This window comes from Myotis nattereri (assembly GCF_964212035.1).
Source record: "Myotis nattereri genome assembly, chromosome: 2".
NCBI classification, from domain to species: Eukaryota; Metazoa; Chordata; class Mammalia; order Chiroptera; family Vespertilionidae; genus Myotis; species Myotis nattereri.
In genome coordinates, this window is record NC_138076.1 from 146,579,822 (window position 1) to 146,602,739 (window position 22,918).

At 37.4% G+C, this 22,918-nt stretch overlaps 1 protein-coding gene across 2 annotated transcripts in view; it reads left to right on the top strand.

Moving 5' to 3' along the window:
- LOC308513336 (uncharacterized protein) overlaps nucleotides 1-22,918 on the top strand; it is an 84,343-nt gene that overhangs the window by 1,708 nt on the left and 59,717 nt on the right. The window contains exons 2-3 of one of the 2 annotated variants that reach the window (XR_013995527.1): nucleotides 5,074-5,187; nucleotides 5,868-7,194. The exons of the other annotated variant lie outside the window; for it this stretch is intronic. The gene's annotated coding sequence lies outside the window, so the exon portion shown is untranslated. Of the gene's footprint in view, nucleotides 1-5,073; nucleotides 5,188-5,867; nucleotides 7,195-22,918 lie in introns of those variants that run through there. 2 annotated transcript variants of the gene reach the window in all.

The following is a 22,918-nucleotide window of genomic DNA, read 5'->3' on the forward strand; positions in this document are numbered from 1 at the left end:
CAGGTCTCTAGACCACTGGCTGGATATGGACCCTTGTCTAGGTGTAGAGAAGTTTTAAATTATATGTAGAGTGTACATGAGCATATGGGCTATCCAATCCTTAGAATTTGTGTGAAAAACCTTAATTGGGACAATATTCAGAAAAGAGCCATCCCAATGGTAACAACTAAGAGGCAGAAGTCTCTGTATTTTTATAAACAAAGTGTGATGGGCTTCAGAGTAAAAAGAAAAGAAAGCACAGAATAAAAAGAGAAAGAAGGAATTCTTTTTATATTTCTTCACATATTCAAATCCTGAAGGGATTTTAAAAATTATTTATTTATTTATTTATTTATTTATTTATTTATTTATTTATTTATTTTTACAAAAAGGAATGTCTAATGTCACTTGCTTTGGAGTCCTGAAAATATACAATTAAAATATTGTGTTTGTCTTTAAAGCATGACCAGAGAGAAGAGACCAAATACACATCATCTTTAGCAGGACAGCCACTGAAAACCTAGCCCTGGTCCATAAAACTCATTTCCATTTATCCCCAGATGGGATACAGCCCCATTGCCATACATTCTAAATGTCCACTTGAAGCATTTTTAAATGATGATGAAAAAATGTGCCAGGGTGGGGTTTTTTTTAAGCATGTTGTATGTGGGCCGTTAGCAACAGACCAAGGGAAATGCCACATTCTGTTCAAGTTACTTTTTTCTGTTCTGTTTTTAAATCTCTGTGCTCTTGTTGTCCATATGTATCTGGTTGTATGCATTTTAAGAGTTGAGGATCTGGGGTTCACTAGCTTGTTGTTGCTGCTTTCCTTCACAGAATCAGGAAATACAGTACAGGCAGGCATAACGAGCTGTGTGACTCTTAGCAGGTTACCAGACTTCTCTGAGCTCAGGGTATGAGTCTGGCAGTTCAGCATTATTGATCTAAAGTCCATGGGTTCAGTTTATTTGGATTATTAGAGGAATCTGGGATCACCCCCAGAAGTCTGAGAACCACAGTTTAAATGAAGAACTTACCCACTAAGCAATATTTAAGACCTTTCTCTAAAATGCTTTTAATCAAGAAAAGATTCAAAAGCCTTTTCTGGTCTTCCTTGTTTTTATCAATGAGCTTATGTGTTTTTGAAATTACTAAAATGCAGTTCTCAAATGTTCCTGAATTAAAGGCTATATTTCCCAATTAGTAAAGTCTCTACTGATTGTGATTACATTGTTGGATGGGTTACCTTTGAGATCCAAGTAGAGTGGACACAAGCTTATTAACACGAAGTGGACACAACTCATTAAAACATAGATTCCCCTAATGTGCATCTTTATCCAGTGAACTCAATAGCAAAGCCAAGTGCATACAAATTTTTTTTTCTCTCAATTTGATGTTACAAGAGGATCCCAGTGAGTTTTCTTTTTCTTTTTTTTTCTTTTTTTTTTCTGAAACTATATAGCACCCTTCCCTTGAGAAGCAAGCACTTTGGTAAAATATTATTTGCTAGGAGAATGCCCATTCTACACTCTAAAAAAGAAAAAATTCAGATTGTGTACCTAACAAAAATATTAAAGCAATGATTCACTACTGCTCCTATGAAGAAGTTGCCTTCAGTGTTATGGATCACTAAATTTGAGATAGTTTTGACTTTGCCAACACTAGAGCCATGTAGTGGAATAAGACTTCCAAAGAGCCTGATGCTTCTCTCAGAAACACATTCATTATTGGGAGAATTTTATGATTATTTTCTTAAGCTAATCAATGTCTTCAAAGCCATTTTATAGTCATATTTGATTTAGGGGTTTGTAAATGTTCAAACAGTTTGAGTGCTTAATATACATGATGCCAAAGGGAAGTGATTTAAATTAAATCTACACTTTGGCCCTATAAATAATCAAAAGGAACTAGCTACCTTCAGTGAATGAACTGGCTTCAGAGTCTTTGGTCTTTGACTGCTCACACTTGGACTGCTTTTTTTTTTCTTTGCACGCTGGTTTGTGTGTGGAGGCACACCTAAGCGCCCTTGTATCCTCAGCCCCTTCAAGTGCAATTAGTGCTCTGTATCAGAGGCATGTTGGCTCAGGAGAAAGAACGAAGTCCCACCTGCCCTCACTCCCCTACATTATCCTAACTAGTTACTTAGATTCCATCTCTTGGTCTGTTGATGTAGAAACTGTATGATAGGAGTTAGATGAGGTATCCTCAGAAAACTCTTCCAGTCCTCAAACTTTTTGAAAGAAATTCCAAGGCTTATTATACACTAGTCTCATTATGCTCTCAAGGGACTTTTAATTAATCTTCTTCATTGAGAAGCAAACAAAGTAATTAAAAACTAAGTTTTATGTGTGAAGAGAATTTATAAAAATATGCTGTACTGGAAAAAGCGCATGGGGGGAACCAACCCCTGCGACTGTGGCGGTGAGGATAGGACCGATATCTTTTAGGAGAGGATATGTTCCTGAAGACCTCACACCACTGGAGACCAATGCTGATGAGAATGGCTGAATGAATGGCGGAGTCTCTGTTTACCAGCAAAGGTGGTGCCGCCATGTGGCAATAATAAAACAGCAGTTTGAAATTTAAGATTGTGATCATTTGATGTAATTTTATTTGAACTACCTTCAGTGAATGAGCTGGCTTCCGAGTCTTTCCTCTTTGGTTGCTCACACTTGCACTGCTTTTTTTCTTTGAGGGAACTCATATTATTGCAGACTTATGTTTGTCTAATGCATAATTTCAAAATATCATACCATTTGACCACAAAATCTGTCAACATTGTTGATGAGCTTTAGATGAGAAATACCCTTCTAGATAGAACATGCCTCAGGACCTTAATGATGGAAAGAGGAAAGAGAACTGTTTAAAATTAGCCATCATTAAGACAGTGCAACTTCATGGTGTCTGTGGTTTGCCAACTACAATTAACACGTTGATTTAACTATTGTCTGACTTTTGTGTATTTAAAAAGATGAATCTGAATGGAATTATATCTAAATTTGGTCATATTTTTTCTCACATAAAAATAGGTGAACAGTAAAAGGAAAACACTTTCTAACCTATTAAAAACTACATCTTACTCACCCTAGGAAAGTCTCCTCATTAATCTTACACCAAAACAGAACCAGTCTTACAGCGTAAAAAGAGTATTTTATGGCACATATAAGGAGAAGGATAACCAAATATCCACAGTGTCACTCCCAATTCTACCACTGGTTATATCCAGAGAGGAGAGAATTAGGATCTCGGGAAAACTGTATTATTGTTTGGGGGTTCTAACACTAGATTAGAACTCTTCAGTGTTCACTGTGGGCACTTTGGTTTCTGATCTCAGTAAGAAAGTTCCATAAAAAGGCAAAGAATGTATCATAGAAACGTTTGCAATTTATGTATGAAACTTGCAAATGTGATATACGTGAAATTCTACAAGCAGAAAAGAAATTGGGTAATTTTCCGGAGGTGTTTCTGTTGAACTAGTCGATTTGAACAGCGTTCAAGAAATACTACTAACTATACCAATATTGTTTTTACCATGAATTTAAATTGTTCAAATCTATGTTTCTAAATAAATATGGCAAAAAGAATTAATAATAATAATGGCAAAGATTTTTCAAGGGGTTACCTTGCATCAGGTATTTGTGTAGGCTGTGTAAGTTATATTGGTTTAATCATGAAAATAACCTCATGAGGTCAATGCTGTTATCTCATTTGACAAATGTGGAAACTGAGGCTCAGAAAAATTAAATGATTTGGCCAGTCATTTAATTTGTAGGTAGCAGAACTGGAATTCCAACCTAGAATTACTTCATTACCTGTACATTTAATCATTATTCCATATTACTTCCTGAAAGGTAAGCTACATGTCAACTCTCTGTTGCATAATTGATATTTGCTGCATAATTTATGAAGTCAGTGCTAGGCAGAGTGCTAGAGCTATAGCATTGAACCCAACAGCTGTGGTCTCCACCCTCATTGTGCCTGGCACATGATGAGTGTGATGTGGGTATTTGTTAAATGAAATGAATAGAGAAAATATAATATGATCCTAAGCAGAAAAAAATAGTTATAATTTTATAAAGTACTGACAGAAATTAAAAAGGAAAGTGCTATACATCCTGGATTGAGAACTAAATAGTTGAAAGAGTTTACTAAAGCTTATATTCATTCGGTGGAACAAATGGTTTATATGCCTTAGAAATCTTACCTCTTGAATGCATTAAAAAATATATTCTTGACCCAGGCTTACTTGACAACTCAAATTTACATGAAATGAAAGTGGCGACACCTCTTTCAAACCATGAAAAGTATCCACTACAAGGACACACACTCACATGTATATAAATGTATAGTCATATAAAGATATAAAATTATTCACTCTTCTTCCATTTAATAATAAAACACATTGTTTATCTTATAAAACCTACAGAGAGACAGATATATAGATATTTATCACTAAATATTTATCACTATTTAAATGAGGTAATTACAATATTTTCTTAAATTTAAGTAGCAAATGATCATTGTAAATGGGTTGCTGAAGATATTAGGAGAGATATGGTAAAGTTTTTCTCTTTTAGATATTAAAATATCAATAATCTTGAGGTTATATACCTGAATGTGATTATTTGAGAGCTGATTTTGATCTAGAGTGGGATTTTTGTATTTTACATATTATACAGGTTTTCTGAGTCAGTATTCTAGTCAAAAATACAATCATTTCAGAATGAGAAACAACACATTTTGTTAGAAAATATTTTGCAAGCTATATATATATATATATAGTACACAATAATAGTAAAACTAAAAATTGCATTGGTTTTCAACTCATTGAATTCCTACTTCTAAATTAAGAAAATATTAATACTTTAAGCAATAAATTAAAAAAAAAACTAAGAAAATAGATGAATTATAATATTTCCTTTAAAGTTATAGGACTGTTTATGCATAACACACCTCTTAATTGTAAACTGAAGAATAGACTCTTAGTGGTCTATACCTTCTTGCTCATAATCAGAAATGTCTGCTAGAGAAGACCTAATTCCTTCTATCACTGGGAGCTATTACTAAGGATCATTTGTGACTCTTTACTTTCAGGATTTTATGCCAACGCTATGCCAAAATCATACCATTTCTTCTTTCTCTGTGTGTGATTTTCTGAGAACATTTCCCCATTCACATCCAGGAAGTACTCTCCGAGTATCCTGAAAAGTAGGTGAAATAGGTATTTGGAAATATGTATAGAAATTATTGGAATTCAAACAGTCTTTGGCTAAAACGCCTTTTTATTGGTGGTTTAAAAGTTATTTATTTGTCGTTATAAATATTAAAAGTTTATATGTATCATTATACTACAAATATGATGTTAAATGGGTTTTTTTTACACTTATATTAAAAGCATTAAGTTCTTGGCACTCTAAAAAAACATAAAAAAGAAATGGTCATAATCTATAACATATAATGATTAGGAATCTGTGTCTGGAAAGAAAAATTTTCCCACAAAAGAACTATTACACAGAAATATTCAAACTACTAACTTTTGAAAATAACCAGCTATTTGATTGAATGAAACTTTTTTACGTTAAAAAAGCAAGGAACCTGCATATAAATGTCTTGAGTTATTAGCATGTTAAGATTTGGATGGTCATGTCATGAAATAGGGTTAATTCTCATAATAGAATTTATTTGGTATAAAAGTTGCCTGTGATCTTCGCTTTTGTCACTTTTCTCTTTAGTGCCACCTTGTGGGTTAGCCAGTAACAATAAATATAGTATACGGTTTTGAGGTTTGGGCTTTATTTTTTGTTTTCTTTTCCTCTGCTGCATTAAAACTACTCTTAGGAAATAGTCTGGTAAAACTCATATGTGAAGCAATTTCTTTGTTTTCTCAGGGAAGCAGCCACTTCACTAAAAGATATTTGCCATAATTCTGCAATTGGACATTCCGGACACCAGAACAGTTTCTCAGAGATTGGAAATATTAGAGTCTACACAAAAATCGATGTTCATTTACAGGGTAATCACCAAACTTGTCTTGGATAACATAAGTGACAAGCTCTGACTTATTATTTTTCCATAAGAAAAATGTTTTCTTAAGTCAGTATCATTTCGACAACAGTGTCCCATGAGAATTGATTGTAGGTGATTTGAAACGCTGCTTAATCCTATTTTAGAAAACACTTTTGTATCTGATTTAGTCTTATGTGCAGCTTCCTTCTCACATCAGATTGAATTTACATTGAGTTACCTTAGTTTATTTTAATTATGCTGCAGTTATAAAGGAATGAGGAAAACTCAGTACAGTATGTTGAAACATCTCTTATTGAAGACACATGGGAAATGTGTATACATTCCCTAATATTCTCCATATATTAGAGATGCTATAATAATCTTTTAAATAACCAAACAAAAAAAAAGAATAGTTTCTCCTCTTATAAACACCTAAGTATGTTAGAATTTATTGCTAAGCATTTTTGTGGTATAATAGAGAAGTAAATCTTGAAATGCCTTTATGGAGTTATTTCAGAGCAAGTGAAAATCACGTATAATCTGGTCTTTTTAAGAGTGTATGTAAATGTCCATATCTGAACTCCTTCTGCCCTTTTAGGAGTTGGAGGTTGTACCATGTGTTATGCAAAAAGTAATTTTCCCTGGATGTGCAATAAGGCCCCATATTTAACCTATAACCTGAATGTCATCAGCTATCAGTTATCTATGCTGGAAGCACACAAACAACAAAAAGCATTCTGAGTATTCTTATAGGCTTGCAAAAATATTACTGTAGAACCAAAGCAGCCAAATACTAAAAGCAAGGCTGTAAAAACCTTAGAATTTAACTCTCTAATCATTTTTAACGTGCACAAGTCTTATGCTTTTTCTCCGAAAATAGTATATTGTGCTTTCCAATTCAAAAAATGAGTTTTAGCTGTTAATTTTGAACCCTTTGAGATTTTAATTTGTCCATGACATTCTGACACATACATGTTTTCCTATGGATTTGGTACCAGAGCAAATTAAAAGGTGCCTTAGGAAATCCTCCACTTAACCTTTGCCTGGTTAACCTTAGTATCCTTGTTGTTAGAATTTAAACACCCGCCCCTCCCTCCAAAAAAAAAATTAGGGAAAGGACTTTCTTATCTGGGATTGTGAAACATTATGACGACTTTTCTGATCATGCTTCAACTTCAGCTTCACTAATAAAGGTGTGTTTTCCTTCGGTTTAAGCTGAATAGAGCTTAATAAATAAGCTGCTGTGTATTGCCATCCAAAAGATTTCTGGGACATGCTGTGCTGTTGTTGGCAGTGTAGGGGTTTTACTGTATTAGAGTAAGTGGTACCTTCCCCCACCACACAGCTTAACTCCAGGTATTTTGCTTCTCCTCATTTTGATTATATTCATGTTAAATATATGGGGTTTCTAAAGTTTGAAAGCAGCAAAATACATTTTATATCTACTCTGTTACAAATTAAGCAGATCCTAATTAAGTGGGTCACATTATATACCAACAACCTTTCACTTTAATGTCAAAAGGCTTTTATGATCTCTGTTCAGTGCCTGTTAAAGTGAGACTGAGCAAAATATTTTCTTGATATTTCTGAGAATTTCAGTTTTAGTTTCAAAGGATCATTTATTCCTTTAATCTTCCAATATGGAAAAGTAATGAGTATTGACTCGTTCTTTAGAGGCGCTAACATCCAACTAGGTAAACTTAGTAAGTGATAGCAATTAATGTTCTCTTTTGTCTTCTAGACAGAAAATCAAAGCTATTTAAAGTAAGGATGTGTTTAAAATCAATGTATGTCCACAAGTTAACATTAATGTTTCCAGATACTTTCTGTGACCATTATGTCTTATTTGGGTATGTTTGTGTCTGTATTTTCTATACTTATATATAAAGATATAGAGATAGATATAAATAGATGAGAGAGGTGTATCCAGGGTGGGGCAAAAGTAAGGTTATATTTGTGAGTACCCAAAACACAGAGTTTATTCTAGCACTATTATTTATTAATTATTGTATTATTCTCCATACACACACTTTATGTTCCTGTATGGTCTGAATAAAAGTGTTTTGTTCATCGCTAGGCTAACCTGCCGGGTCCTAAAGTACACACTTGGTTCTCTGTGCCACTTCTCCATGTTCAGTGCTTGCCACAATAGTCTAATTAAATTGCCGATGTGATAATCATTCCAATATATCATTCTAAAACCATGATCATAGAATGAGTTCTTTGTTTCTATGAGACTTACCTGTAGTAATTCTCTGTTTAATGTTCAGAGTTCTATAGAGGTTTTCCTTTAAATGTTCAGAGCAGGAGCTATACCTTCTAGGATGTGCAAATAATCAAGTCTTAGCCACATTATCCTATCTAATAAAGAGGGAATATGCTAATTGACCTTCATGCCATCGCAAAGATGATGGTGCCCACAGCCAATAAGGAGGGAATATGCTAATTGAATGCCCCGCCCTCAAAGATGGCGGCACCTACAGCCACAAGATGGTAGCGCCCAGTCCCCTCAGCCCCCAGGCGGCCCGGCTGCTCCACGTGCCTGCCTCTGGAGCCAGTCAACCTCAGCCCCCAAGCTGCCCAGGGCTGGCCCAAGGCATAAGCAAGCCTCGGATGGCGGCTGCCTAGGGCTGGGTACTGAGGCTCAGGTAACTAGTGCCTGCCAAGGTTTGTGCTGCCGGCGGTGGCAGCAGCAGAGGTGTGATGGGGGCATTGCCTTTCCCTGATTGCCAAGTCACCTCCTGCCCCTGAGGGCTCCCGGACTGTGAGAGGGGGCAGGCTGGGCTGAGGGGACCCCCCCCCCCTCCAGTGCATGAATTTTCATGCACTGGGCCTCTAGTAAAATATAATCCACATTATGAATGAACAGAATGAGCCCTCAGATCTGATTGCCTAAGGCTCAAAATACTAATACTCCTGACACACCTTGCACATATTAGCTACCTGGAACTGCATTAAATTAAGAGAATCCATTGTGATCTTGACCTCGGCCTCACTTCCCCAGCCTTCCTGCTCCTGCCCGCCTGCAAGGGGAGCTTCTGCTCTGCAGACTGAGGGCTGCCTCTGAGCTTCACCTCCTGCTGTTTCCGCAAAGCCAACAGGATGGGGCCCAAGGAATTTTATCTTCTAGCGTTCCTTTGTGAACTGACTTAATTAAATTTTTCCCAAAGTGCAATATCCTCCAGTTCTTTCTCAGGAGGACAAATTGACGAGACACAGAAACAGGTCTAAATGAAGTGAATTTTTTTTAATGAATTCAAATAACATCATGAAAAAGCACTTTGAATTTTTCAATTCCCAGGCAATTGGTTCTACAAAGAAAACCTTTCTAAATGATCCACATGCTTTCATTTATTAGTCTAGAGTTCTTGCTCAAGGAATTATTTGCAATGGTAATATATAGAACATCATGGTGATTTACTTGCTTTTCTAATATCTTTGCCCACAGACTCTTTAGAACTGAAAAGTAAAGTGACTATCAGAGAAAGCTCAGTAATAAAAAATAAAGTATCTAAAAGCAAAGGGGAAAGAGCTGAATCCCATTTTTAAAAATCAAATTTTGCAAAAAGGAAGTGTCACAGACATCTTGCTTATCTGTTAATAACCACTTAAGAAAAATCTGTAATTTCTTCCCAATCATCAAATTAGGTTTCTGCCAATCTCATAATCTCCTGGAGGGAAGTGTCTTATGAAATCAGCAATCTCCTGGAGAGAAGTATCTTTGAGAAGCCCAGACAACTTTAAACAAAACTGAGTAGCCTTCATTTACCCCATAGCCATTCAGGAAATAATATAGATGATGAAACAGTAAACAAAACAGTAAGTGAACAGTGCTTTAACTAAAAGATAATTTTTCACATGCTTTAAAATTTAGTCCAGTACCATCAAGATTAAGAAAAATACAGCCACTAGGCACTGTGGTTTTTGTCTCAGAAAATCATTATCTACTTCCTTGGTACTTATATAACAACTCAAGAATAGGAAAAAATATCCTAGGAAGGTCTAAAATTCTTTTTAAGTTGTGCCTTTCAAATATATAAAATATTGTGTGATGATGACGATGGTGATGATGATGATGATGATGATGGTGATAAAAACAAAGCAAGTAAGCAGCACTACTTGCGGCATTATGAAAACCATTGCCAATATCTTCATTCCCCTTGAGATCTCTAAAGTCAGGAGTATTGCAGCCTGGACTGCATACCATATTTATCAGTCATTTCCCATCATGCAGTGTTCGCGCATAGCTGGTATGAGGCCATTGTTTGATTTCATACAGTAGTCCTCTCAATAAGCCATACCTCTGTGCTGATGAGGATCCTGAATCTCTTTTCTCCTGGCCCAGGATCTGCCCCACCAAAGGACGATAGCTGTCCTTAGATATTCTGGCACCACAAGGAGGGGCCTGCAATGCGCTCCCCAACTTACATCGATCTCTTTTTGTCACGGCCACTAATGTAAGGATTGTATCTCTAGGCTTCTTTTCTAAAACGTGTCCCAAGATTATTCATCCTTGTTATTTATTTACTAGGGGCCCAGTGCACAAACTTCATGCACATTAAAAGGGAATTAAGTAGATCCACTCCAGGACTGCTCAAGCCTTGCCGCAGCAGCTAGGGCATGGCCCCCTTTCTGTGTCTGCTCCAGGCAGGCCCCCCCATCTGTGTCCCTGCCCAAGTCCCCGCTCCTGTCCCTGCCCACCAGCTCCTGTGCACGCACAGCCTGTTGACTGGTCGTGATTGGGACACTGTTAGGACCAATTAGCATATTACCTCTTTCTATATATATATATATATAGATAGATGTATTCATTCATTTATTGAGCAAATATTTATTAAGAAACAACTGTGTGCAAGATACTATTCTTGGTATAGTGAACAAATGGGTTAAATTCCCGCCCTCGTGGAGCTTCCATTCTAGTGGGGATACAGGCAATAAAAACTTCTAAGTAAAATGGGGCTAAAAGAAGGGATATAGAGTGTAACTGACAAATTGCAATCTGTTGTGAGTCCTAAAGTAATTCTTCTGGTGAATTTGATGAGAATTCACTGAAAGATTTTTAAAAAGAGAGAGAACAGTTCTGAGGTTATTAAAATAATCTATGTCAGAGATGATTGTGTCTTGAACCAGGTAGGTAGCAGCAGAGCCAGTGAGAAGTGACTTGGTTTTACTAAAGAACTGTACCTGGTGTGTGTGTGTGAGACCTCATGGTTGATACCAGGATTTTCATCTGAGCAACTACAAGAATGGAGTTGACATTTTAGAAGGCAAAGACTTACGGGAGAAGATGAAGGTTTTGTGTCTATACTGCTGATAGTTGAGGACATGTGGTCGAAGATTGAATTTTATTTGGCCATGTGGAGGCCATTAGGGACCCTCACATGAACAGGCTTCAGTAGACAGTTGGAGACAAAGCATAATTGGAGAAGTTTCAAGAGTGAATAGGTGATAAGTGGAGAATACAGGCAAATATTCTCTACTTCATGGATCAGTTGGCGGTTAAGTAGGTACATGTGGTAGTGGGTGCTTGTGAACATTATCTCCCAATTGTGTCTATTTTCTCAGCTGGGTAGGTAAGAGGTGTTAAAGGTTTGAGGAAAAGGTAAAATATATTCTAATGAAAATGAAAATGTTAGGTTTTATGATTATTGGCCCTAGGTGTTTACACTTTATTAGTGGACACAAATTTAAGGTTTTCTGGAGCCGCTCTATGCCATGTGGGTGCAGGCCTGGAGTAGTTGGATTTTGATTTAATAGAATTAAGAGCCAGCCAACTGCATCAGAGAGAAAGCTGGGCAAGGGAGATAAATGTTCCTGGCAAGGGAGCAATTGTAAAAATGAACCATGAATCAAAACTAAGTAAGGAGGGGGAAAAAAAACTGAGTAAGGAGGAAAATGAGGGTGAAAGGCAGTGAAAATGGGGTACAATGATTAGATTATAGGTCCCTGTAAAGTTGATGAAATATTACTACTTACTAGTTTTTTAAATGAAGATACTAAATTTAAGGCACAGAAACCTCAGTTAATAGCGGCTCTTGAATCTCTTTGCTCCAGAACTCAAATATACACATATCCTTTTCTATACTGTCATTTGTTATACTTAATGCCACTGACACCCACTAAACTTTTATGTGTAGTAAGGAATTTCTGTTCTATTACGAATCCATTTTTTAAACTTTATTTTCTTCCTATACTCTTGTTAATTTTTCCCAGTCATGACTACACCTGCTTTCCACTAAGATTCCATTTTCATAGCAAATTTTATCATTATAAGCCCTCAAGTTACAGGATGAGGGGGAAAAATAGGCAGGCAAAATATAATGATTGCATGAATTGATGCAGAAGAAAACACTTGACAAAATCCAATACTCATTTATAATTTTAAAACTCTCAGCAAGTTAGGAATAACTAAAAACAACCTCATCTTAATAAAGAGCATATAAAAAACACCCATAACTATTATTCTTTTTTAAATAATTTTAAAAATCACACATTTGTGATTCTTTAAATTTGTGTCCAAATATTCAAATATTTTAATGTTTAAATATTTAATATTCAAATAAGGGAACATTGTTACCAACCTCACAGAAATAAAGAGAATTAACAAATATAACAAATTTATACCTGTAGAATAAATAAATTGGATTAAATGGGCAAATTCCTAAAAAAAGACACAAATTACTGACTCAAGAAGATATAGAAAATATAAGTAGGTTTTTAATAAATAAAGAGAATTTAAGACTTAAAAACTTTTATGAAGAAAATCCTAAGAACAGATGGTCTCCCAAGAATTCTACAAAAATAAAACTCTTTGCACCTAAAAAGTGGTTTCAACAAAGTCACAGGCTAAAAGATCAACACAAAAATCAATGTTATTTCTATATAGTAACAATGAACATGTGAAAACAAAAATTAAAACACATTTATAATCACTCCAGAGAAAATGAAACATTTGGGTATAAGCCTTACAATACATGCACACTATCTGTAGGCTGAAAATTTCAAATGCTGATAAAAGAAGTCAAAACAACCAAAATAATCAGAGAGAATTATCATGTTAATAGATTGGAAGGTTCAACATAGTAAAGATCAGTTCTCCCCAAATTGATCTATAGGCTTAATTTTATTAAGGAAATGTGAATTAAACCACAATTAGCTATCACTACATACCTATCAGAATGGCTAAAATAAAATTAAAAAATCGTGACAACAACAAATGCCATTAAGGGTATAGGGAAATTGGATCATATATATACATTGCTGGTGGGAATTTAAAATTGTGCTACACTGGAAACCAGTTTGGCAATTTAAAAAATTTAACATGCATTTACTGTACAACACAAAGTCCATTTCAGCATTTATCCAGAAAAATAAAAATTTGTTTATATAAAAACCTGTACATGAGTGTTCGTAACTGTGTTACTTATAGTTACCAAAAATTGGAAGCAATCCAAATGTCCTACAATGGGTGAATGGATAAACTGTGATACATCCATACCACGAAATATAACTCAGCAATAACATGAACAAACTATTGATATACACAACAACGTGGATGAATCTCAGGGAATTATGCTGAGTGAAAAAAAAATTAACCTCAAGATGTTGTATACTATATAATTCCATTTCTGCAACAGCCATAAAATGATAAAATTACATAAATGAATAATTTATTAATGGTTTCCAGGAGTTATGCACAGCAGTAAGGATGAATGGGAGGGAAGTGGATATGGTTATATAAGGGATCTTTATGGTGATGGGACTATTTTGTATTCTGACTAGTGGTAGTGACATAAATCTACACATGTAACAAAATTGCACAGAATTAAATACATATATGTGCACTGTCTCAAATGAGTGTGTTAAACTTGTGAAATTTGAATAAGGCCGATGGATTATATTTGATGTCAATTTTCCAGTCTGATATTATAGTATACTACTAGAGGCCCAGTACACGAAATTCTGCACTGGGGGTAGGAGGAAGGGGGTTCCTCAGCCTGGCCTGCACCCTCTTGCAGTCCAGGAGCCCTCAGGGGATGTCCGACTGCTGCAGAGGCAGGAGAGGCTCCCGCAACCACCACTGCACTCACCAGCTGTGAGCCCAGCTTCTGACTGAGCGGCGCTCTCCCTATGGGAGCGCACTGACCACCAGGGGGCAGCTTCTGTGTTGAGCATCTGCCACCTGGTGGTCAGTGTGTGTCATAGTTCCGCAGTTTGGTTGATTTGCATATTAGCCTTTTATTATATAGGACTAGTGGCCCAGTGCACAAATTCATGCACCTTGAAAGGAACTGTAGGCTGCAAGGCTGCAGTAGGCACATGGGTGGGTCTCGGCCCACCCTCCACACCTGGCCCCTCCTGCCACAGCCTCCAGTCCCTTGTCTACCAGCAGCCCCGCTCCCGCCACCGCTGCTCCCACACGCTGACAGCACCGGCCCCACTCACATCTGCTGACAGCATAGAGTGATTGGGGCCAGCACCAACAGTGGGTACAAGCGGGACCGGTGCTGGCAGCAGGTGTGAGCGCCAGTGGGACCATGGCGTACAGAAGCAAACAATTTTCAGTAACCACTAGAGGCTCACCCCACACGATGACAGCGACCGGTGCCCCACCTTGGTCTGGCACCCTCACTCATCTGCTCCACCATCCCGCCATGGCCGATGCCTGCCATGTTCCTCACTCTGCCGCCTGCTGCTGATGCCCACTAAGTTTCATGCACGCCCTCTGGTGGTCAGCACATGTCATAGCAACCAGTTGTTCAGTTGTTCTGCCGTTCAGTCTGTTTGCATATTAGGGTTTTATATGTACACTAGAGGCCCAGTGCATGAGATTATGCACTTGGTGGGGTCCCTCAGCCCAGCCTGCACCCTCTCACAGTCTGGGACCCCTTGGGGGATGTCCGCCTGCCAGCTTAGGCCTGATCCCCCTACTAAGCTGGCAGTCAGACATCCCTCTCACCATCCGGGACCCCTCAGTCTTTATCACCCACCTGCAGAGAAGCAGGAGAGGCTCCCGCCACTGCCGCTGTGCTTACCAGTCAGAAGCTGGGCTCGCTGCTCCTTAGCACTGCCTCGGTGGTGGAAGAGGCTCCCGCCACAGCCACTGAGCTAGCCAGCGGTGAGCCTGGCTTCTGGCTGAGCAGTGCTCCCCCTGTGGGAGCACACTGACCACCAGGGGCAGCTCCTGCATTGAGCATCTGCCCCCTGGTGGTCAGTGTGTTATAATGACCGGTAGTTCTGCCATTTGGTTGATTTGCATATTAGGCCTTTATTATATAGGATAGATAGTTATCCAAGATGTTAACACTGGGGGAAACTGTGTGATGGATATAGAGAATCTTTCTTTCTTTTTTTAAATAATTCTTTATTGTTGAAAGTATTACATATGTCCTCATTTTTCCCCCATTGACCCCCTCCAGGCCACCCACTCTCCCACCCCAGGCCCTCACTGCCCCATTGTCTGTGGCCATGGAACCTGCATATATGTAATACTAGGTTCTTGGTTGATTACCTCCCACCCACCCACCCTCCCCCACTTTCTTTATTGTTTCTGTATAATTGCATGTGAGCTCAATATTAAAAGTTAAATAAATAAATTACAATAACAGAGGAGGGGGTAGAGAAGGCTTTCCTGTGGAGAGCAGATAATTTGAGCAACATTGTTTATGCTTTAGAAAGGAGACATACACAGTAAGAATCAAACAATTCTACATCTGTAACTTTTGTTAAAAGTGACACACCATTTTGGGCAAGTGAAAGAAATAAAACAGCAGCATATATTTTCAGCTTTAACATTAATCTTTTAGACTATCCCTGGCCTTTTCTCTGGCCAAAATGAAAGAAATCTTCAAATCCACTGTGAAGCCTTTCTTAGGTGAGAAAAGTCTCTGATACCTTTTCAAAGCAGCTTAGTGCCAGGCATCTTTGAGTATCCTCTAAGAGTCTGTTTGCAATTTATTAGGAAATGTTCTTTAAATTTCCTTCTGACTACACCCAATGAATTCCCATTTTAGCCAGTTCCTCCCTGCTCACTGACCTTTAGCCTAACAGAGAGAGGTCTTTCAGCACCTGACCATCTGTAAAACCAAATTTAGATGAGACAAAGAATCCTCAAAGCTGGATTATCTGACCCCCACACTAGTTTAATTTCCTAGCATCTTCAGCTGCCTTCCAAAGAATTTAGCCAGGCCTGACGTTTCTACATTCCAAACTGCCAACCTCTAATGATCTCTCCCATCTCTAAACTGCTTTAACACATTACCTATACTAATGTGTTCATTTTAAACTGAGGCATATTTATATGCCAATGAAACGCATTGATTTCGAGTATAAGCTTGATGCATGTTGAAAATGAGTTCACCCCTGTGGAAGCATCATAATCAAATTATGGGACATTTTCATCACCCCAAGAAGTGCTTTGGCCTCTTTTACCAGCTCTCGGCCCCCATTATTTGCTTTCCATCACTGTAGATTAGTTTTGTCTGTTCTAGGATTTTACCTAAATATGAACATAAAGTGTGCCTGGCTTCTTTAACTCGGCATAATATAGAGTATCCCCAAAAAATGTACATACATACTTTGAATAATTATAAAGACAGTGTTTATTAAAATACATTTCATTTTCAAATCTGAGCTATCAGCTGTATACATTTTGGGAGACATCCTGTATTTTTTTAATGCGCATATCTTTATTTTAACATTTAAAAGAATCACATACTTATTCTGACAGCTTTACCAGGCATGGCCACCCAGTAAGTGACACGCACACTCAGTACTGAGGAGGTTATTGAGCCGCTCCCAAACTGATGGGCCACTCTGCCCACAATGGCACCTTGAGTTCACCTTCCACAAGGACTCCTTACTCCAAACAAGCTGCAGGGCAGCTCAGCGTACTATTTTTTATATTTATCTGCGTAGTGTGTGTACTAGTAGTTGTTTATTTTTATTCTGTTACATACAAAGTGAGCCAAAAGTAGGTTTATCGTTGTTTGTATGGAAAATTATATAATAATAAATAATAATACAAGAATAAACTGTTTTACATACAACTATAAATCTACTTTTGCCCCACTCTGTATATATAATTTATCTACTCACCTGTTAAAGGACATTGGATTATTTTTAGTTTAGTCTATTACAAATAAACTTGCTGTGAATATACATGTACAAGTCTTTGTATGTGATCGTATGCTTTTATTATTCTTCGGCAAGTACCTAAGCTCTTATAATCAAACTAGGGGCCCAATGCACGAATCGTGCACCTTGAAAGGAGCTGTGGGCGGCAAGGCTGCGGTGGACACAGGGGCGGGTCTCAGCCCATCCTCCATTCCCCTGCCCGGCCCCTCCCACCACGGTCCCTGATCCCCTGCTCCCGCTGCCATCACTCCCACGCGCTGACGGTGCCAGCCCCGCTTTCACCCACTGATGGCATGGAGCAATTGGGGCCAGCACCAGCAACAGGTGCGAGTGGGGCTGATGCTGTCAGTGGGTGTGAGTGGCGGCTGCTGCCCCAATCGCCCCTCAAGAGCAGGAGCAGGTGAGGAAGCTCTCAGGGGCAGTCAGGGCCGGCAGCCGCCGCTCGCACCCACTGATGGCACCAAGCGATCGGGAGTGATGCAGGGCAACAACAGCTGATGCAAGTCGTGGCTTCAGTGTCAGCAGCGGGTACTAGCGGGGCTAGCGCCAGCAGCAGGCACAAGTACTGGGCGGGACCACGGCACACTGGAGCAAAGAATTTTCAGTAACCACCAGAGGCTCACCCCAATGACAATGACCAGTGCCCCGCCTTGGTCTGGCGCCCCCGCTCACCTGCTCCACCATCCCACCATGGCTGACGCCTGCCATGTTCCATGTATACCCCCTGGTGGTTAGTGCATGTCATAGCTACTGGTTGTTCAGTTGTTCGGTTGTTCTGCCGTTTAGTCTATTTGCATATTAGCTTTTTATTATATAGGATTATAGGTATTTACATATATAAGAACTTAACTGACTGTTCAACCGTTGGATCATTCAACTGGTAGCTATGACGCACACTGACCACAAAGAGGCAGACACTCAATGCACAGGCATAGAAACATGGAACATACTGATGAATCTCAAAGGGAAGAAGGTGGGAGGGGGGAGAGCAGGAAGAGATTAACCAAAGATCTTATATGCATACTAGAGGCCCAGTGCACGAATCCATGCACCAGTGGGGTCCCTCTGCCTGGCCTATGGGGATCAGGCCAAAACAAGCAGTCCAACATCCCCCAATGGGTCCCGGATTGTGAGATGCTGCAGGCCAGGCCAAGGGACCCCACTGGTGCACGAATCTATGCACCAGGCTTCTAGTACTTTATAAGGCACTGCTAGACTATTTTATATTGCCACCAAATGACATTGAGAGTTCCAGTTTTCCTACGCTCTTGATAACATTGCTTAGTCTTTTTACATGTTAGCCATTCTAGTGGGTGTGTGGTAGAATGTCATGTGGTTGTAAGTTGCATTTCCCTAATGACAAAAAATGTTGAAAATATTTTATGTCCTTATTAACCTTCATATATCTTTTCTGAAGTGTCTGCTCAAACCAAAAAACAAAGAATTTCCATTAATGTAATAAATCAGAACAATTATATATATATATATATATATATATATGTATATATATATATATATATATATATATTGCCTAGTTTATTAGCAAAGTATCTATATTTCACATGTACCAAGGCAAAAGCATTAACTATAAGAATTTCCACCTTAATCATGCTCTTACCAAAAACTTCATCCCTGGTTCTCTTTTTACTCTTGAAATGCCCACAGCTCAATAGATCTTACATGGAGACGTGACCAAAGGAGATCCCAATTATAATTTCACCCCTGCTTATACTTAAGGGTTGGGAAAACTACATGAGTAGTAAATTCTAAATCTGTTTTTGCTCTCAATTTTCTTTCCTCATAGTCTAATGTATCTTTAGTGATTTATCCTCTGAAATGTATTGGCCTCAGGAGACATTAGAGAGGGTTTCGTAATGACTTAGGAAAAGTGCCTTATAATCTTGATACATATTTTATGTAATAATGAGAAAACATATGAATAGGCATTTTACTCTGAGTTAAAAATTTAATTCATATATATGTATGCGGGGACACACAAATAAACATGAATGAATGGATGGATAGATGATGATGATAGATAGAAAGATAGATGCTAGATAGATAGATAGATAGATAGATAGATAGATAGATAGATAGATGATAGATATGGATGATATATAGATGGATACCAATGGTCTATACATAATGAAAATGAGGTTTCAAAACACTATTCTAACATCTGTAATTCTGAGAAAGAGGTTGTTCAAATTGTTCTGGCCCATTCTTTATACAAAATATGACCTAATATTGTCTTATATAATTTAAATATCTTTTGAATGTTTTTGTGCTTGTAGGTTTTTAAATACAATCCCAAAATAGCTTCTGAGTATGTACCCCATGCTATGTTCAACTGCAGTAATCTTGAACTCTGGCTGCATATTAAAATAACCTCTAGGAAGCTTTAATAAAATACCAATGGTCAGGCCTACTCCAAACTAAATCAAATCACAATCTCTGGGTCTGAGACTCAGAGCACCCAGATGATTTTCACATTCAGTCAGACGGAGAGCCATTGTTCTAGAGCAGGTTCTCAAAGTGTGATCCATGGACCCCTGGGGGTCCCTGAGGCTCTTTCAGGGGTTCGACTTGGTCAAATGTCAAAACTTTCCCCAAATTCCTATGTAACTACTGAATAGAAGTTTAACATGCAATATATACATTTTTGTAAAATTGCATTGAATTGAATGAATCATGAATTTGATTTTCATTCAGCTTAACACAATGTTTCTACACCAGGATATTCTTTGTTGGAAAGTAAAAAAACTGACAATAAAGTGACAGATGTTCCTATACTTTCAATTTTACTGGAAGGTTTGTAATAAGAAAACAAATCATTATTTTCAAGTTCACTCTTCTCTGCTTCTTGAAGCAATTTTGTGAAAAAGTTTCAAAAGCACCCCTTTAACATAAAGAAGAAAATAACTTTTCTAACACTTAATAACAAAGTGTTGGAAACTAACTAAAAGCAGGAGGAATAGAAATGGAAGTTGAGGTGATTTCGCCTTTGGCCCTTCAGGGAGTGTCCTTGGTTGTGTTCTTGCCAGAAGCAATATCCAGCTATTTATGTTAAGCAAGTCAGCAGCTTGAGGTGAAAGCAAGCAGGCTTGAGGAAGACCTCTCTATACACTATATTTAAAAAGATGAAGACAAAAATAGAAAGAGGAAATGATCCAAAAAAGAAAACTGGAAAATATGTTTTTTGGAGTCAGAGGGGACTCAAAAGCCATATCCAAATCGTACTGAGCGGATAAACATGGCCTCGGGGGGAAGAACGGTAACTTAGCATTACTGGAATTCAAATTAAGTGTGTGCCACTTCTCAGTGTAATAATGCACCAGAAGTCGGAGAAATGCAAATTAAAACATTCACAAGAAATCATTCTTGGCCTATTTGACTGGCAAAACATCATGAAATTTGATTATATGCATTTTTTTCAAAGGTATAAGGAAATACATATTTCTTCAAATGTTATTTGAATATAAAATGGCATAGCTTTTGGAGGATAATACCCATTATAAGTTAACATGTACAGTCTTGACCAAGTAATTTCACTTATCAGAATCTAGCCTTGAGAAATAATCAAACATGAGCACAGACATATTCACAAAAATGTTCTTTGCAACATTGTGGCTAAGAGACTAAACCTTGAAAACCTCTTGTATGCTGTCAATATGGACATAGTTAAATACAGCATGGTCCTTTGTATTTAAGAATAGTGAGGTGGCCTGGCCACAGTGGCCCAGTGATTGAGCAGCAACCTATGAACCAGGAGGTCAGGGTTCGATTCCCAATCAGGGCACATCCCCAGTGTGGGGTGTGCAGGAGGCAGCCAATCAATGATTCTCTCATTGTTGATGTTTCTATCTCTCTCCCTCCCCCTTTCTGAAGTAAATAAAAATATATATTTTTTAAAAAGAATAGTGAGGTGGATCAACATAATATATACTCCCCAGTTGAATAGAAATACCTCAAAAATATATGTGCATATATATATGAGTTTGAATACATTTTTAAGTAATTTCCTATACTGGGGCATGTAATGTGGGAAAAGATATTGAATATAGATATAGATATATGGACATTTAGACATATTTATGGATATGTAAATACAACCATATGGACATTTTGAAGACAAAGCAATATTCTGTTGCTGCTTGTAGGAGTCAGAGAAGGGAAAATTCCCACAGAAGAGATTTGGAAATTTTCAGAGAGACTATGAAATCTTGGATAGAAAACTTAAGAATTTGTATCCTTGTAGTCTTGTAGGACTGTCGGTAGTGGCATACTTTCATCTTTTTTTCTCTGAAGGTTGCAATTTGGGAAGATAAAGTAGTGTGTGGGCGTGAGTAGCTGGAGAGATACAGATATAGATCATTATAGTTATAAATACAGATAGATATAAAACCAAAAAACAAGATTTGGATTTGAAACTATGGGCATGATGAGTTAGGAATGTATTCATGTCACACAATTGGTGAGATATTGACCCAAAAAATATCTTGACTTCTTTAAGAGGAACTTATAGATTAGGGTAAGTTGGGGATAGGGAAGAAATGTCCAGATAAAATTTTTAAATTTACTCTAAAGCATTAATTTTTCCTGCACTCTATAAAATATTTTAAATTATTGATATCACTTTCATATTTTGGGGTTAACATCTGAAAGTTTTATTATGTGTATAAATGGTTGCAAAGGATATAATTTCTTTTTTAAAATATATTTTTATTGATTTCAGAGAGGAAAGGAGAGGGAGAAAGAGATTGAAACATCAATGATGAGAGAGAATCATTGATTGGCTGCCTTCTGCACACCCCCTACTGGGGATCGAGCCCACAACCTGGGCATGTGCCCTGACTGGGAATCGAACCATTGCCTCTGGTTCATAGGTTGATGCTCAACCACTGAGCCATGCTGGCCAGGCAGGATACAATTTCTTGTGTGTTTTAAAGAATATTTTTAATAGAATTGTTCCATCATGTTTAATGTGAGTCAAATGAATCTAAATAACATCATAATTTGAAGAATACATACACAAGCTGTCCTTTGTCAGTCAGAAACCTTACATCATTCCTTTTCCTCTCTGAACTTACATTTTCATTCCCCAGTCCCCAAAAGAATTTGATTCTAATGCAATATATTGTTATGCTTGAAAGTGTTTTATTGATCAACCTGTCATATTCTCGTCAATAAAATATGTATATAAATTAAATTTTTAATTTTCCAAAATTTTATAGCACCATTAAGTATGACAGCCTTTCTTCTGGATTGAATTATCATTAAAATAGCTTTTAGTTAATAATCAATGAAAACATCAATATTTTAAATATTATTAGAATTAATAAACATAAAAGTAAAATTTTATTGAGAATTCATCTCATTGAAATTAGGGTGTTCTTTATTTTTCAATTGTTTATCCACAGATGACTCTTTTATTTACAATGACTGAGTCAGTGGAAAGTAATAGCTAAAAGAAGAGATATATTAGACCACTATTAGGAGCTGGACTTACAAATGGTGTTGTTAAATGAATCACTTACAATAGAATCTACAATGTATTTCTATTAAATTACCCAACTCTAATACCTCCAGAGTTATATGTGCCCCAGTTTGAAAATCACTGTTGTAGAGTACATCAGGATAACATAAAATAATGGTGAAGTAAATTCCATGAAAAAGTTACTAAGAAAGGGATCAGTAACATCATAGTCTCAGATATCTATACAGTACCTATATCTATAATGTGCACACAATGGATAATAAATAAATCTAATAACATAGGGTGATAGCCTCATTCTGA